The 18,333-nt window shown below is 41.1% G+C and overlaps 1 protein-coding gene across 1 annotated transcript in view; it reads right to left on the bottom strand.

The window, feature by feature from the left end:
* The window catches only part of NELL1 (neural EGFL like 1), a 673,415-nt gene that overhangs the window by 263,870 nt on the left and 391,212 nt on the right, over positions 1-18,333 (bottom strand). The gene's annotated exons all lie outside the window — the stretch shown is intronic.

Below are 18,333 nucleotides of genomic sequence, written 5' to 3'. Positions count from 1 at the left end.
GATAAAAACATAGAATCAGAATTGAGTAGGGAGACATGGCAGTACTGTGTAGTTTAACCTTCAGCCATTACACATCGGATTCTACTTTACCCTCTTGCTTTGTGCTGGCTGAGCTAAGGAAAGGTTAACTTTGGATGGAGCAGGAAGAAGGAATGTCATCCCTCTCCCCCTTCCCTTCCCTTTTCTTTTGGGAAGATGTATTTTCTTCTTTTTGCATCCCAGTTTATTGAATTGAATAACTGAATATTACAGCTACTTAAAACTCTACCCTATTTACCTCCATCTCAATGCCCCAAAGGCATGTAAAGGCATGTAAATCTACCACCACATCCTACATCTCTAGCCCCAATCCACTACAGGCAGAGGACAGATACACTGTAGAAAGATGTGTTCAACACAACAATTCCAGATGGATCTAGTGAGTAACACATAGCAGAGCTAACAGAAGAGATAAGTCTCAATATTCATCACTAGTTAGCATTTTCCCCCTTACTCAAAAGGAAGTGTGGAGACCAGATCTGGATAGGAACCCTAGCACTGGGGGGTAGGGGGATTTATACACTTGCTCCCCACTGTGGTCATGATCTGGATTAACCCACACACAAACACACACCCCTGCAATTTGCCTTGTCCCAAAAGGATCCATTTGTTTCAATTGCCCTTTTTTGACAATACAAATTACAGATGATCTGGATTGTGACTGCAGTGTGGAGCAAAGGGTTAAAGCCCCCCTACCCCACACATACACAAGGGTCACAATTGGGTCCCCATGCTTACTTTTGAATAAGGAAAAAACACATAGCTACTAGTATATAGCTTACAGTAACATGTAGTTTGACGCCAGGTTTCCCGAGTCCAAACTGAACATTCCATCAACTGAACATTCCAACTGAACATTCCTGCATTGAGCAGAGGGTTGGACTCGATGGTCTTGTAGGCCCCTTCTAACCCTACTATTCTATGATTCTACCACAACATACAATTTTATCCATCACAACAACAACAACAACAAAAACAACACAAGAATTAGTGGTTTTGTTTACAGCTGGAAGATAACTTCAAAGTGGGATCCAGAGGGAATCTCCTCTGCCTTTCACATTTCCCCAGCTATTCACAGTTTTGATTACTGAGCACCACTACTAAAAAGGAACTTGGAGAAGTAAACAGAACCTACCACAAATTACATGCTGATCAAGAGTTAACACTGTAATGTTCCTATAACGACGATCACTACTATTTCAAAGTGCATCTGCAGGACAATTGTATCTTCAAGCTACAGGTAGTTATTACTGACTTTCTGTTCAGACAAGTGAAGGTTCCCTCTAGAGCATTGTGTCGCTTTGACTTTGATTTAGAATGTGAATATCCATTTATTATGTGAATACTGTCAGCTTGGTGAGGATTCAGAGGATAGCAGCAGAGGTTTTGGAATATGCGTTATACAAGGACAATAAATGAATGAACAAGGCTCTCTTAGCTCAGGGAAAAGAAGATTAAGTAGACCTAGTAGAACAGACTTAAAATTGCATATATCAAATGCCTGTCATGAAAAAGATGGCATTTTTCTCCCTTGTCACCGGGAGAAAAACATGACACAACTGATTTCAGCATCAGTATCGTGCAAACAGGCTGCATATTAGGGAACAAGCTTTGCTCCTGCCTACCAGATGGACCAAGGATCAAGCACTTAGGGAAAATGATGGAACCTATTGAATCTTACTGCTTAGTATTGTTTATTTTGTCTCATTTGCTGCCTTGGGAGGGTTCTACCCTTGAAGACGGGCTAAAATAATTCTAAATAAATAATTCTAAATAAATAAATAAAACCTTGTTATCAACAGAGATAATTTGTGGGAGTCCTGAGATGCATCTGCCACGGATGCTCCAGGGGGTTGTTCCCACGGGAATTTTGCTCTGGGTTTGCTGCATTTGGAGGTCATTTGGGGCACATGACATCATGTTAGTTATCTCAGAAGACCCTTGGGTGAATGGGGGGGGTGGTTTCCAGGGAACAGCTGGACTGAGGGAGATTTCCCACACACACACATAATGGAAGAATACAGTTCTTCATATTCCCTGGTATGTTTATTCCTCATTTTGTCCATTCCCTGAGCATGTGCAGAGTGTGCTTTTTATTCAAAGATAAGGTTGCTGATCTTTCCCTTCATGCTGCATTTGTACAAGTGTGACTGCTTCAGAAATAACTTTCCATTATACTGCCTCTTTTTCTTCATGAGTTTCATAACAGAAGTATGGGATAGTGGTTAGAGTCCAGCCCAAAGTCACCCAGTGAGATAACTAACAGGTTTGATCATGAGCTGGATGTGGAAATACAAAGCTGAGCTGGGGGCAAGTGGGGTGCTGACATATGTAGGAGTAAGTTGCATTGAACTCAGTAAGACTTACTTCTGAGTAGACATGCACAGAGTTGGTTCTCCTCTCCATTTTAGCCTCACAACGTCAACAACAATGCTGGATGTGGAAATATAAAGCTTAGCAGGGAGAATAATACCTTGTGCAGGGCTCCAGACCGGCATGGTCATTTTAAAAGGTTTTTTCTTTCTTTAAAACAGTGTTGCTTTAAACAAAGAGTGCATTGCTCAGGCACACCCAGGGCAGCCTTGTTTTGAGAAGCCCGGAGGAGGAGGAAGTGTTTTGGCTGAAAGTAATTACTGCACGTCTCAGGGCAGGGGAAAAAATACGTAAATATCTAGGAAAAATAGGCTTTCTTACGGAAGTTATGCAGACTCACGGAGATGGCTGGGCACCGGAATTACGGCTGTCAGTATGGATTTATCTTCGTTATTTTTGGAGCGGAAAAGAGGAGAATTCCGGAGGCTTGTGAACAACGGTATGGTGCACTGGCCGCAAACTGCAGAAGTCAAGCGGCACGGAAGGTACACAATTCGTACATCCCTAGCAGGAAAGCACCGGAGCAGAAGTCTAAGGGGGTCTCTTCCAACTGTGTATTATTATGGCTCTATTGATATAGGAAACGTAGAGGGGTGTATTTTGAGATGGCAATTGTAGTTATTTTCAAACCTTTAGTACCAACTGCCTTATAGAAAGGCTATGCAATTTGCCATTTGCCTGAGCACTTTAATGGGCACTCGAGCAGCAAACTTCATTCGCTTGCCACCCAGCATTTTTACCTCTTCATGAAGAGAAGCTTGAAGAAATACCATTTTCTGTATGGTATAAACACAGTATATATGTCAGCTGTACACCTGGGGCTCCCACACACTCTTGTCTCCTTAAAGGGATACTAGTGTTTCAAGACTTGAAGAGAGAACCAGTGACATGCATGAATCTGTCCTAGCACCAGAGTGTGTCAATTGCAGGGCAGTGCTACAGACACTTTACTGTCTAACCTTTTCCACCAAAAAAAGGGGGTATTGCTTTGTAAGGCTACAAAAATAGGACCAAAAAAAACTTCTTCAGTACAGCAGTACAGGACCTGAATATGCAACAACATCCCATTCTCTTTCTCTCACTCGCCTCCCTTTGCACTTTCTCTCACACAGTTTCCTATATCCAGGAGTCTTGAAGATTAGAAGAAGAGAGAGCCACAGAATAATAACATAGTAGAGCAGGTGAAAGGATGCAGGAGCAGCAGTGAAGGCCAGGAGCAGAAGGCTGGTGCCCTGGGTAGTAATTAGATCAGTTGCTATAAGCCAGGGCTGTTCAACCTCTTTCAGCCCGAGAGCCAAATTCAATTTTAGAGAAGTTCTCAGAGGCCACATTACAGTGGTGGGCAGGGCTGAAAGCAAAGGGGGTATAGCCCCAAACCCCCAAACACCAGCATACTTTAGCTTAAAGCTCTTACTGCCAGTAAGAGCTTAGGAGAAGCGTTTCAACCTTTTAGATTGGGGAAAAGCTGTGTAAAAGTTAGGAAACCCCCAAACCATCAGGGGAAAGGGCATGCCTATTTGGGGAACCCTGGAGGGCTGTACTGGGACCCCAGATGGGCCAGATTTGGCCTGGAGGCCTAAAGTTCAACACCCCTGCTATAAACTCTCTATTTTTGAAAGCATCACATTCTGATGCAGGTGTCAAAGACTACACAAAACATTTGGGGTTTTCTTATTTATGACAAATGATCATCCATTCACATTTAATACTGATGCTTTATACACTGACAAAATGGAAGGCCATTGCAAGAATTAATAATAAACTGAAATCCTAAGCTGAAACATATTTCCCATGGATAAATAATAGTTAAATTAATTTACTTTACTTATAAGAAAAGGCTCTTGGGATTATTGTGAGAGACAACATGATAGTTGTGGCAGAGCTTGATTTAATTTATTGATTTTTCAAGTGTTCAGATAACATTTCAAAAAATGATCCCCATTCCAACATAATAACAGCATTGTCTGTATGGCAAGCTTATTTCTGTATTGAATCCTTGGAGGTTTTGATTTCAAGGCTTAATACATCTTACATTTTGAGAAGGTGCATTTATAAATAAAGACCTCTACTCTTGTAAAACTGGATAATTCTACTAAATCTCACAGGAGTATTCTGATTAATTAACCACTGCAATTGTTTTGAGTTCTCCATATAGAAGGAAATACAGGAGATCAAAGCATACTATCAAGTATCTCCTGATAACTCACATTCTGCTTCTTTCATTCCATCTGTGGTATTTGACAGAGACTTGATTCGCATGACACACCACAGCTCACTGTGGGATATTTAACCTATGATGAGCCACAGGCACCATTTTGCATATGCAACCCCCAATTGAGGGTTGTTGTGTCATCCAAATCCATCCATCAGGGGCTATGTGATGGTTAAATAATCCTTGGCCAGTTGTAGGGTTATGTGAGGGTTGTTTAACCCTCACATAACTCCCAATGGCCAGGTTCAGATGACACGACAACCCCCAATCAGAGGTCAGATATTCAAAATGGCAGCCAACATGCACCACGGCTCCTTGAGGGTTAATTAACCCATGATGGGCTGTCGTGTCTTGCAAACCAGCCCAGGGAATACATTTATTTAATTGTGCCCAACTTCCCATCCACACTACTACAAACAGAAAGGGACACATTGCTATTATTAAAAGTAGAAATAAAGGAAGAGGAAAAGAAACTAATAGTTTTCATAACAGAGGAAAATAAGCAGTGGTGTTCCTGAAAGATCTGTGTTGTGACATAAACTATGAAGACAATGAGGTAACCAGGAACTGAGGATGTGGAAGTTGTAACTGAATGTGCAAAAAAGGCTTGACGTGCAGAGGAAAGCAGGATCATGCCTGCTGGCTCTGCCCCAACATTTACATGTTAGCAGAAGGTGTGCAATGGGCTTCTACATACATACAGCTATATATGTCAGCTTTTCCACACATTTGGGAACCCTGTATAGTCAAGGTCCTGATCATAATGAAGCATCAACACCTCTGCAGATTTATGTGCTCTGAAGCCCTTTTACATCTTCAGTTAAATGGGCAGAGCTCAGTGCCAGGAAGTGCAATTCTGTGCCTCTCGTCACATGTTCATTTAACTCATGTATTCAAGGGGTAAAAACAGCTCAAAGCAGAATATGTGTAGCTCCAAGAGTATATCTCCAAACTGGGTGAAGATTTTGGAATTACCAGCTACATTTCATGTGAGTGCAAGTAAAGCTGTTGTGACTTTTGAGATTATGATTATCTGAAGTTGCCCAGTAGTGCTCTGAGCAATGTCATTTTATATATGAACAATCATTGGCAAATATAAACACTCACAGACGCACAATATAAATATGAGCCTTTTAATGCACTCCTTAGCATAGACTGCCATAGCAAAGTCGAAACTGACTTACAGTGCAATCCTATACATGTCTATTCAGAAGTAAGCCCCAACTGAGTTCAATAGGGCTTACTCCCAGGTAAGTGTGTATAGGATAGCAGCCCTAGTTAACCACCTGCACTACAGAAAAGGTATGTGAAGGAATAGAAAACCTGGATAGACATCCTCACTTCATTTGCTGTATGGAAACCAGGAAGATGCCATCTTGTTAGATAACAGAACTGCAGGAATTGCAGTAGAATTGCAGGCTACTAGGAGGAGGGCTTTTTCTGCTGTGGCACCCCGGCTCTGGGATGAGCTCCCTAGTGAGGTTCGCCTGGCGCCTACATTGTATTCCTTTCGGCACCAGGTGAAGACCTTTTTATTTTCCCAGGCATTTTAGCATTTTAGCTTTCTAAATTTTTATCTTTGCTGTTTTAAATCTGTATTTTAAACTCCTGCACTGCTGCTAGGTTTTATTGTGGTTGTATTGTTATATTGTGGTTTTAATGTTCTGTATATTTTAAATTGTTTTACTGTGTGTTCTTTGGTTTTAATTTTTGTGAGCCGCCCAGAGAGCTTCAGCTATTGGGCGGTATAGAAATGAAATAAATAATAATAATAATAATAGGAATTGAATAGTTTTCAAAAATTAGGTTATGTAGCTCCCCGAACACAATATATACCTCAAGTTTTAGTAACAGCAGCATCAACAACAAAGTCTACCCAGGAGATATTCAACTATCTTTTGCCAATGATCTGAGGACTACAAAGAATTTTGCAACGGATGCCACAAGAAATCAGAAATTCATCTATCTTCTCAAAATTATCATAGCAACTGACAGAAGGATAGATTGGGAATGATATCTTCAGCCAGTGCAGGGCCTCCTTCCTGTGATCCAGGAATTTGGCAGCACATACCTGTGGTATGTGTCCTGGAATCTTGCAAAGATCTACCTGCTCTAAAAACAATACCCTGACACATAACATTAGTTTTCAATGGGCCATTTCATTATCAGGCAACAAAAGCGACCACTCAGTATGATCTCTCCAGATACAAATCTAGAAAAGACTATTCAGATATTATAGAGAGTCCTGGTAAAGGAATATCTGGTCAGATTGGTCAACAGACATGTGTCACTTAGTGGGATGTAGGGTATCCTTAGGTTCTGGGGATAACACCTATTTACTGAGAACTTATTGGATACGGCAGAGCAAGATATCACACAGCAGCTACTCCTCATGAACTGTACTGCAGCACAGCTCCCGATGCTGCATCATTGGTATTCTGGTTCATAAAGAGAAGAGGAAACCCATTTATAACTTCCAGTGAAATGCACCTTCATCACTTCATCACCAAGTCGTCAGTGCCAAGGAAGGTAACAGTGTCTCCCTTCAAAGACCCTAGACTTGATTCTTACATACAGCTTAGAGATTAATGTTTTGTTCACCAAAAAGAGCTGACAGATACTATTATGAAGGTAAAGTTAGAAACATTTGCTAGTGCTGAATTAAAATAGGGTGGGAAGGAAACAAACAAACTTCATGCCTGCATAGACAAAGAAAATGTATTCTACTGCTGAAAGACTCTTGCACATAGCAAAAGAGAAAGGGGAATCACTAAGAACACTACTGAAATATTACCTTCTTCTCAGTCCCACATTACTACTACTAGTACATAAGCCAAGTTATAAGCCAAGCCAAGCTATAAGTTATAAGTTATAAGCCAAGCCAAGCCAAGTTATAAGCCAAGCCAAGCCAAGCCAAGCCAAGTTATAAGCCAAGCCAAGCCAAGTTATAAGCCAAGCCAAGCCAAGCCAAGCTTATGTTATAGTACATAAGCCAAGCCAACTACTAGTTCTCTTGGAGGAATTGGAGAAGGATCTTCAACTGTCATAAGACTGCAACTTTAGTTAGACTTTAGTTATGACTGACTGACTGTTCAAAGTTGTTTTTGTTATATGTTGTTTGTGTATATTGTCTGTGTGCTTTTGTGTAAATGGCTTTAAAACTTTGTATATTGTATTTTAATGTTTTAACTTATGTAAACCGCCCAGAGAGCTTCAGCTATGGGACAGTATAGAAATGATGATGATGTTTCTTTATTGTAAGCCACCCAGAGAAGTTTATGTTATGGGGCAGCATACAAATGTCGTAACTAAATAAAACTGGTCAATCCACTGAGTTTGTAAGACTAGATGGAGAAAGCCCTTTACCTCTCCAAGTGGATAGGGTTTGGCATATCTCAATAAAAAAGAGCTACTGCAGCTGTCATCCAAAGAATACTTCTGTGACAAAGTAAGATATTTGAACTTAAACACTGTGTTAAGTGGAAATAAGACTGAAGGCAGCGATAACAGACAAGCTGCCATATTTACTGATCATGAAGTTTGAGAAAGAGCCACCTGATGGTCCCTAGAGAAGAAGCAGATTGCTGTTTAATCATCCACTTGCTCAATACAGCACCATCAGGTTTCACACAAGCCATGTTGCTGTGCAAAGATGCAGATGTATTTGTCCTCCATCTCTGATACCTGTTTCAGTTGTTTGAAAAAAAGACTTTGGCTGAAAATGGGTTTAGATTAAAAAAAAAAAAAGTGGAGGGGAGAAACACAGTTTGTTCTTTTTCATACTGCCAGTAGGAAACTGTGTGACAAAAACTTGCAGTGTTCTCATAAAGGGCCACATCCTAACAGGATGTGACATCACGAGAAAAGTGGGAACCAAATTGTCTGTGTTGAAAGCATCACCAGAAAAATTCCTTGCCAGCTTTGCTGAATATAGCACACCTGAGGAAATTACTGACAGATCAGAGGAATACCTTGTAAAAGTCTTCCAGCTATGAACTCATTGTAAACATATGATGAACTGTGATACAAACAACACAAAACAAAGCTGGTATCAAATCTCCCACCCACTTCCTTTCCCACTTGTAAAGGACATCTGAAAAGATGCTTCTATGTAGTACAACAATGTCGAACCTCGTTATGTGTCAAACTCTCTTTCATCCAACAGATTTCAGGTGGGAAGAGGAACTTGAATATTTTCTTCCAAAAAAAAAGCCTTCACACAGAGTTCCTGAGGTACCTATTACTTGCAACTGTGAAACAGGAAATTTACTGTTCAATGTAAATGCAGAAGAAATGTTGTTGGCTGTTGTGAATACAGTGCAAGAAAAAACAATTAACAGAATGTTTCTGTATGAAAACTTGTTTCTATTTGCATTACGCCTGCAAAATTCATAACAAGTTCTCTTTTATAAAAACTTGAAGTAGTGGTATATTCTTTGCTATTTGAACTAAATAACCTACAGTGCCATCCTGTGCATGTTTGCTCTGAAGCAAGTCCCACTGTATTCAATGGGGCTCACTCTTTCCGAGCATGTTTAGGATTGCAGCCCTAATTATTTTTTTTAAAATGTTATATTCCTTTAGTACATTATTTTACGTCCTACCTTCAAGCTTTAGATATAAAAGCAAAGCCACTGTTCTAATTTTCTAATTCTCAAAGTTATGAAAATATTGGAGTTGTGGCTCGAATAGTTAAGGCAATCAGTTAAAAACAGGTTCCATTATGGTAAATGGAAATTGGGGGGGTGTCATTTAAACTTCATAAAATTGAAAAAGTTTCACCAATCTTTCTGAAATTTAAAGGTGACAGAAAGAATTGTTGGTTTTACATATCCAGAAAATTTCAGGAAGATTGGTGAAAGGATAAGGGAGAAAGAACAGTTAAAAGAAAAAGGGGGGGAAACTTCGTTCCCTCAAAAGTGTTTTGGAAAAAGGCGCCTGGAAACTATTTGTGCTCATCATTTATGAAATAAATATAGCCTACTCACTTAAAACATTGGTGGTTTCCTGTTACTCTTCTATTGTATTTGGTGGAATGGGATTTCTTTTAAAAAAATCAATTTCTTTCTAAAATAAGATTTTAACACGTAATGAGAGTCAACAGGGCTCTCATAAGGACGTGCATCCCTCCACCTCAGAATGTGGGGGGGGGGCAGCCATGTTGCTTGCCATTCCTGCCTTCGCCCAGGGCTGCTCAGGGATGACTGCCTTAGGGAGCCTAATATCAGTGCCTTTACATCTAAATGGAGCTTTTACACCTGAATGATCTGACAGACTAAGAAATAAAAACAGCCAGGGCATGTTCTCTCAAGTTATATAACATCCACATTGTTTTCTACCAGGAAGTAAAAGGACAATTTAAAACAATGAATGATGGGGGGTGATGGGCGGTGAAATTCTCATTCTCCCAAAACAGATAAACCATGTGGACAGGATGGAGAGAATATGACATGCAGAGGTGACTGTGGGGTTGTGGAAAACTGATGACAAACAACTTAGAGCCATCTACTTCTCTCTTTTTAAAGCAGCCTTCCCCAACCATGGTCAGGAATGCCGGGAGTTGTAATCCCAAATATCTGGAGAGTAACAGGTTGGGGAAGGCTGTTCTACATCCTAAGCAAATACAAGGCTCTGCCCAATACTTCTCTCACACACACATCGATCTCCCATACAGCAGCAGCACTGAAAGCAAAGGGGACGATTAGTTACAGGTCTTGAATTACAGCATTTATCCTAAGCCAGGCACTTTCAACTTTTTGTCAGTGTCCTGCCATTTAGAGAGCTGATTTTTTAAAAGTTGTTTATACAAAATATACTGTTCTCTCCTCCCCACACCCCATCCCCCAGTACATCATCTAATCAAAGTGACAGAGGAGCAGAGAAGCTTTAGTTTGGCTATCATTAACTCCTTTAAAAAAAGATTAGTTTGCAATCCTATACCACTTACTTGAAAGTAAACCCATTGAACTCAGTGGAACTTACTTCTGAGTAGAAATGTACAGGATTCCAGTAGAAACCAACCTCCCCCAACCTGATACTTTCCAAATGTGGTGCGATGCAACTTCTATGTGTTGTGGGGAACACAAAAATCATTTTCAGCATTAATTTTAAAATAATCTTTACACATGAGAGTATTAGGCACTAGCGCTGCCTTTGATATCACAGTGCTGAACACATAAGAAAAATCCTCCATGTCAGTTCCCCCACACCATATATCTGACTAGGGATGTCAGAGAATTCTGCCATGGACTGAAATGGGATTGAATTCCCTTCAGTCCATGCCACAGAATCTTCTGCGGAATGGCACCACGAGGTCTTGCGGAGCCAGTAGTCATGTGGCTTTTTTTTTGTCGTCCGCAAAGAGTCGCAAAATTTTCGTAAATAAAAACACAGTGTAGTATATTCCGATAATAAATACATAAGTTTTTTTTTAAAAAAATGAATTGTGCTCACTGCTTTGTTTGTGGGTGTTCTTTTTAAATTGAAATCCTCCGTCTCTGTTTACTTTCAGCCAAAACACTTCTTCTTCCTAGGGGCTTCCCAAAAGAAGCCCCTAGGTCCTGGAGAGGCATGGTCATTTTAAAAGTTTCTTTCTTTCTTTAAAACAGTGTTGCTTTAAACAAACAGTTTATTGCTCAGGTACACCTAAGACAGCCTTCTTTTGGGAAGCCCCTAAGAAGAGGAAGTGTTTTGGCTGAAAGTAAACGGAGATGGAGGATTTCAATTTTTTAAAAAAGTAAGTATTTACGAAAAATAGCGATTCTTACGGAAGTTATGCAGACTCATGGAGACGGCACTGGAATTATGGTTGTCGGTATGGATTTATCTTCGTAGTTTTCGGAGTGGAAAAAAAAGAGGAGAATTTCGGGGGCTTGTGAAGGGCATACCGGAGCACTGGCCGCAAACTGCGGAAGTCAAGCAGCACGGAAGGTACACAATTCGTACATCCCTATATCTGACATTCAATAAACTGAAAATTATGCCATGTGTTGAAAACTAATGTAGAAGTCTGAAGACCTGTCTGGTTTAGGAATCAAGATTCATTAGTTGTCTCCCCATTTGGTTTAAAACAGTTTAAATCTATTTAAATTGATGCACCTATTCTGAAGTTCCTTGGTGGACTGCATATCCTAATTCTAGAAAACAGCATGCTTTAGAACAGGTGTGGGCAGAAAACAGATCTATCCTGATGTTTTGGATGGCAACTCCAAGCATTCTTGTTCATTGGTCATCTGGCAGGGACTTCTACAAGTTGAACTCCAAAACATCTGGAGATCTACATTCTGCCCACCCTTGCTCTAGAACAGCCAACTCCAACCTGGATCCCTCCAGATGTGTTGGACTGCAACTCTCAACATTAGGATATGCTCTAAAAAGGAGAGAAGTAGCTGGCTCTAAGTTGTTCATCATCAGTTTTCCACAACCCTACAGTCACCTCTGCATATCATATTCTCCATCCTGTCCACATGGTTTATCTGTTTTCGTGCAGTAAACCAGGGAGCTGTTTTTGCTTTTATTGTTGTGCTTTTTAAATTATGCTTTACGGTGCAATCCTATGTATGTTTATGCAGAAAAAGGTCCTACAACTCCCAGCATGCCCCAGCAAGTTGTAGGAGTTGTAGGACTTTTTTTCTGTCTAAACATGCATAGAATTGTACCCTTATTGTATTTGCTTTATGATTATTTAAACCAAGTTTTTATTTTAAATTTTGGTTCTTGTTATTGTTAGCTGCCTTGAGCATCATTTTCTTGGTGGAAAGGCGACTATATGTGTGTGAGAGAAAGAGACACACATACAAGCCCTATTCAGGCATTCTCTTACTTGGGTAGATCAAACACGGGAGGAGGGAGAGTGCTCCAGTCCCGCACCTCTCCTTCATCATATCCATTGCCTTCTACTTGTTGAGGGTGACAGCTGAAGAAGAGCGCCTCCTGTATCCGTGGAGATTCTCCATGGGAGCCAGAATGCTGGATACAGGAAGTTTTACTCTTCAGATATCACCCTCTGTAAGTAGAAGGTGACAGCAACATGTGAGGGTGGGGGGTCTGTCGAGCTCTCCCTTCTTGCGTGTTTGATCTACCCAGGTAGAGAACACCTGAATAGGGCTAGAGGCAGGCTTAAATTGAATCCATCACACTCTCTCAGATTGACTGCCTACTCCCCAACTGACCAGTTCCAACTGTCAGTGAGGCTGTGTTCTTCTCTCCCCCTCCTGATTCTATCATAGAGGAGGGGCCTCTCTTTACAGACTGTTCCTCAGGCCCAGCTGCCAAGCCCGGATCACTTTCTTACAGTAACACTTCTGCAACAGAAGTATGAGCAGATACTTTGGGGAAATGTTGGGGTGCCTCTGCCTTCCAAGCACTGATGGCATTTAGCGTGCTGTTCAGCAGTATCTGATGCAGTAAGCATCAGTCTTTGTACAAAATCTCCTTGCTTCCAAACGACTGCATAACTTTAAAATACAGGGTATTTTTTTAATGACACAGTATTTATTCCAGTGATAAAACAGAGTCACATGGTTTTTCATTGAAATTAGGACAATGAAACTGAACAACTGCAAAGACACAACAAATTCAACCCCTCATGCTGCTGACTTCTTAAATCTGCAAGTCTTGTATAAATAATACATTTTACACTGACACTACTATTTATCTACCTTCATCAGTGCTAAAAGTTAACACCAATGGGGTGGGGGGGAAATAATGTGAAACATGTGAAATATTTTGCATAACCAAGTGTTGCTGTCACCTCAAAATAATTCACCCTGATCTGCACAATGAGCTATATATGTTTTCAAAAGATCTGTCTAAAGTCAAAATGTCAGCACCCCCTCCATAATACATACACTACCATTGTCTTAAATTGCAAAATGACAAAGCAACCAAAACTTCACCGAATATCAGAACAGCTCATGAAATTATAAAGAACCCCCAAACACGTATACAAACCAACATAACCTGCAACGTTAGTTACACATATGAACAAGGAACATCCCAGACAGAAAGGGTTGAAATATAACTACCCAGACTTGACAGGTCTGAACAGTACTTATGAATGACTAGATTCAGTATTCTACTGTTGATTACTTGTTTTCCCTGCTGATGATCTATTGGCTTTATGAGAGACTTATTTCTTGTATTTCACTGTTGGTTGTTTTCAATATTGTTGTTACCTGTCCTGGGAGTTTTATGAAGGACAGGATATAAATATAACTAAGTAACTCATTAAATAAAACATTGTATAAAAATAGTCCAGCTCAATCTAGAAATCTTTGCCATCAGAGGAGGGCTGCACTCATGCTGCTGAGTGCAAAGATATCCCTGCTGAACTGATTGTTGGTACTGTCGTCTTTGACAGCTGATTACCTATCAAAAGGAAGGGGTCCCTGGAGACAGTACTTCCATCTGCCAAAAGGGATTATTGATGCTGTCAGAGCTGACAGCAGCATCTGTCCATAAGCACATACCTAGCCCAAGTCCAGCAAATAGCAGTATGAATGCAACACCTGGGCTGGATGTAGGGCTTTGCTCTACACCTTTGCACATGCAGTGGCCAATCCAGAAAAGAGATCCATACAGAAAATAGGTTCCATCACACTTGTTAGATTAGACCATATCTAACACAACATACAGGACCTCAACATGCAGAGTAGAGATTATCAATTTTTAAACAGGCAGGTTCTCCCCATAAAACATGCCAAATGTTTTGCTGCACACTTGCAACGTTCCTGCGCTAGAAACCTGCCAAAAAGGAAAGTGTGCGATCACTTTTCTAACTTCCAGCATGCGATCACTTTTCTAACTTCAATTTTCAATGTTTTCTTCTTCTTCTTCTTTTGCTAAAACTCCAAACTGTGCGCATGTGTTCACAGTCAAACCTCTGCGGTTTTAAGAGGCATTGATCTCAATGGAAAAGAGAGCAACCCACCTGCTCACCTCCTTCTTTGAAAAAAATAGGACTTCAAGCTATTTAGCTCTGACTAGATTGTGCTCTATTTTAAGACAACAAAAAACAAAACCAACACAAGTTTAGAAATATCTCGAAGGACAGTTGTTATAGAGAGGCTGACAGAAAATGCCCCCCCAAAACAAAACGGCAGACTGCAAGGCTCTAGAATCCAAGCATTTTAATATAATTGTTAGGATCTATATTCTCCCCAAATATTCCTTCTAATACTCCAGGAGTACTACCTTGATTTGTTCTAGAACTATTCTAATTTAAAATGTAGGGCAGTATCCAACTGTGTCATTTTGATAGCACAAATGATGCTGTGCTAGCAGAACACTAGGTTCCGAACTACATGCAAGAGGAGAATCCAATTAAAGTTACATTTGCACAAGCATGGTAGCACAAGTGGTTGTGCAAATGCTTGCACAAGCATAATGCACATCAGAAAGTTTTGACAGAGCTCCACCGGTGCTATTTGAGTTTGCGGAATTACACCGCTGGAGATTGCCATTTTTAAAAAGAGATTTTTTAAAAGGCAACAGCAAAGTGTGTTTACTTTTACTTTTCCATAATAAGGCACTTTATTCAGTTCAATGTAAATTATCTGAACTATTTTTGCCCCTGCACAAATGAATACACATTTCTTTCTATTCTTCAATCCATTCAACTTCCTCAAGATCAATTGCAGATTGGAAATAAAGCATTAAACATTTGCATAAGCATTTATTGTCCTTATTTGAATTCTGTTAGATGAGTCAAGGAAACCAAAGTATAAATCCCTTACCAAAGAAAATGAACATAACAAATTTTCACATTCAAAAATATCAGTGACCTTAAACCATTTTGGACTCAGCTGTTAACTGAATTTGCTTTTAAATATGCAGTAGAGTGGCACCTATCCCTCCTTTCCCCAATACTAAGAGGACTTCTTTAAGAATCACGTCATACCTTGAGATTTGTGCTGGCGCACTATTTTATAAAGTTCAGTAAAGGTCAGTGCCCTAGTTGAATGTTCATTCCCAAACCCCACTTCATCTATTTCTATATTTTGCAGTTATATATTACATGCCAGAGTCCTTTTTCGAGGGGTTATTTGCATTTCTTCCTTTAGAATGTATTTGCAGCTGATAACAGCCTCAACACCAGCATGAGAGCCAGCGTGGTACAGTGGTTAGAGTGTTGGACTGGGAGTCGGGAGATCTAGGTTCTAGTACCTACTCAGCCATGGAAGCTCACTGGGTGACTTTGGGCCAGTCACAGAGTCTCAGCCAAACCTACCTCACAGGGTTGTTGTTGTGAGGATAAGATGGAAGATAAAATGTACACTGCCTTGGGTTCCTTAAGGAGGAAAAAAAAAGTGGAATAGAAATATAATAATTAAATAAATAAAACCTTGTGGTGTAGTGGTAAATCCTGATGTGCAGGCACTCATCATGACATTTTTGGACTCCCCATAGCCCAACGGGAGTCCAAAAATGCAGAAAGCGGTGTTGATCCATATCTATATATGTGGTATGTCCTTGTGTGGATTATGTGTGTGAGAGCAGAAGTACATAGCATAATACCCAATTTATTAGGGATCAGCTGACAATCATAGAACTGTGAGCTGCCAAAGGGCAGTGTAGCGGTTAGCATGCCGGACTTTGGCTGGAGAGACCTGAGAATGAATGAGAAAGGGAACAAGAGAGACACAGCATATCCCCCAACAGCATAAGACCAGCAGCTCACAGTTTTCCAGGAGCAGGGCCAGCCTGACTGTGAAGCAGGGTGCATCGTCCACTTAGGTGGCGCATTGCAAAGAGTGGCAGACTGGGGCTTCCAGCACTCTCCTCCTGTCCTGAATGCTGCCTTTGCCTTTGTGCTTGCAGCACTTGGGGCTGCAGCACTTCTGCTCCTCCAAACCAGAATAGTTTGTTGTCCTGCTTTTTTCACCTATATCCCCACCCCCCCAGCACACTCACATTCAGTCCTTCCTTTTACCTGTCCTGAATCTCCCACCCATCATCTTCATGGGATGACCCCACACTCTGCTATTATGAGAGAGGGAGAAAAATGTCTCCCTGTCCACGTGCTCCACACCATGCATAAATCTCAAAGTCAACAAGCCAGTTCTGGTATGCTTACACCTTTTCTAAAGCTAATGGGTCTTCATTGCCCATTCAAGACCAAGCCACTGCAAAATATTTTGCCTTGCAACAGGGATAGCTCACAACTATATATTGTTGTTGGGGAAATTCATTTCCCCCCAGCTACTGTGATGAGGATTGCAGTTAAGCTCAGAGGAGCCAAGAAAGTCTGAGAGGAATGGCAGATGATGTCATTATACCTGCTAATCAAAACGTCCCAGCACCTTGACCCAGTGAGCCCTGGCTCCGCTACACCACTGTTCAACACTTATTCATTTATTTATTTATTATCTACGACATTTGTATACCATTCCACAACTAAACAGATTCTGGAACAACAGTGGTGAACAACAAGAGATAAAATCAACAAGAGATAAGAAGAATAAACATTATATTAAAATTATTACTTAAAAAACAGTGCCAATAAAACCGAGGCTGGTTAACCAAGAAAGGCTTCTTGGAAAAGAGCTGTTTTCAGGAGGCATGGAAAACAACCCAGTGTTGGTGCCTGCCTGACCTCCAAAGGTAGGGAGTTCCAAAGGTAGGAAGGGAGCCACCACACTAAAGACTCTTCTCCAGGTGGACTCCAGTCAGGCCATAGTGCCATGCGGAACCACCAGGAGCATGCCTTGTGATGACATGTGATGACATGATGACCTCAGTAATTGGGCAGGTTGGTAAGGAAGAAGACACTCTCTCTGGTAACCTGGTCCCAAGTTGTTTAGGGCTTTGTACAGTAGTATCAAAACCTTAAGCCTGGCCCGGTAGCAAATAGGCAGCCAGTGCAGTTCCCTCAGCAAAGGAGCTGCATGCTTAAAAGGGGCAGTTCCCAGTAACAGCTGAACTGTTGTGTTCTGCACTAGCTCCAGCCTTAAGGGCAGCCCCACAGAGAGTGCATTGCAGTAATCTAGTCTTGAGATTATTACTAGTGCTGTACCACTGTGGCCAAGCTATCCTTGTCCACGTGAGGCTGTAGATGGCAAAGTACAGCCTACTCCAAGATGCCATAGCCACTTGGGCCTCCAGTGACAGTGATGGATCTAGGAGTACCCCCAGACTATGAACCTGATCTTTCAGAGGGAGTGCAACCCCATCCAGAAAGGGCAATAAGCCTATCTCCTGAACCCAGCAACCACTCACCCACAATTATGACTTTCTTGGTGCCATGCAAAGAAAAAGCATCTTATGACTGTCTCTCACACCAAGGAGCTGGAACAAGAATAGCAATGACAAATGTTTTATAGAGAATTGGTTCCACAACTACGCACCCACCAGACAAACATCTCAGGCATTGTGAAGGGAAAGGTAAAGTTCATAGGGATGTTGGAGAAATCCTCTACGGACCCCAATGAGGCCGGATTCTATTGAATCCAGCCCCCCAAAGTCTGTAGAGGATCGGATCTCCTACCTCCACCTCCCCACGAAGTCCTGAAACCCCAGTGATACAGCCACCATTGCCGCATCACTGGCTGGACTGATGGACTGCAGATGCAAACGGCGTCCGCTACGCCATTTGCATCCCTGCTCTTTGACATGATAGGCTATGTAAATCTTTATGTAGCCTATTGCATGAAAAAACAGGAATGCAAATGGTGGATTTGCGTCCCTGTTCCTTCACGCGATAGGCTACG

This window comes from Heloderma suspectum, chromosome 1 (assembly GCF_057233095.1).
Source record: "Heloderma suspectum isolate Gila_16-S chromosome 1, 16-S_ref, whole genome shotgun sequence".
NCBI classification, from domain to species: Eukaryota; Metazoa; Chordata; class Lepidosauria; order Squamata; family Helodermatidae; genus Heloderma; species Heloderma suspectum.
The sequence above is the reverse complement of the archived record's forward strand: the minus strand, read 5'-3'. Positions and strand labels throughout refer to the sequence as shown.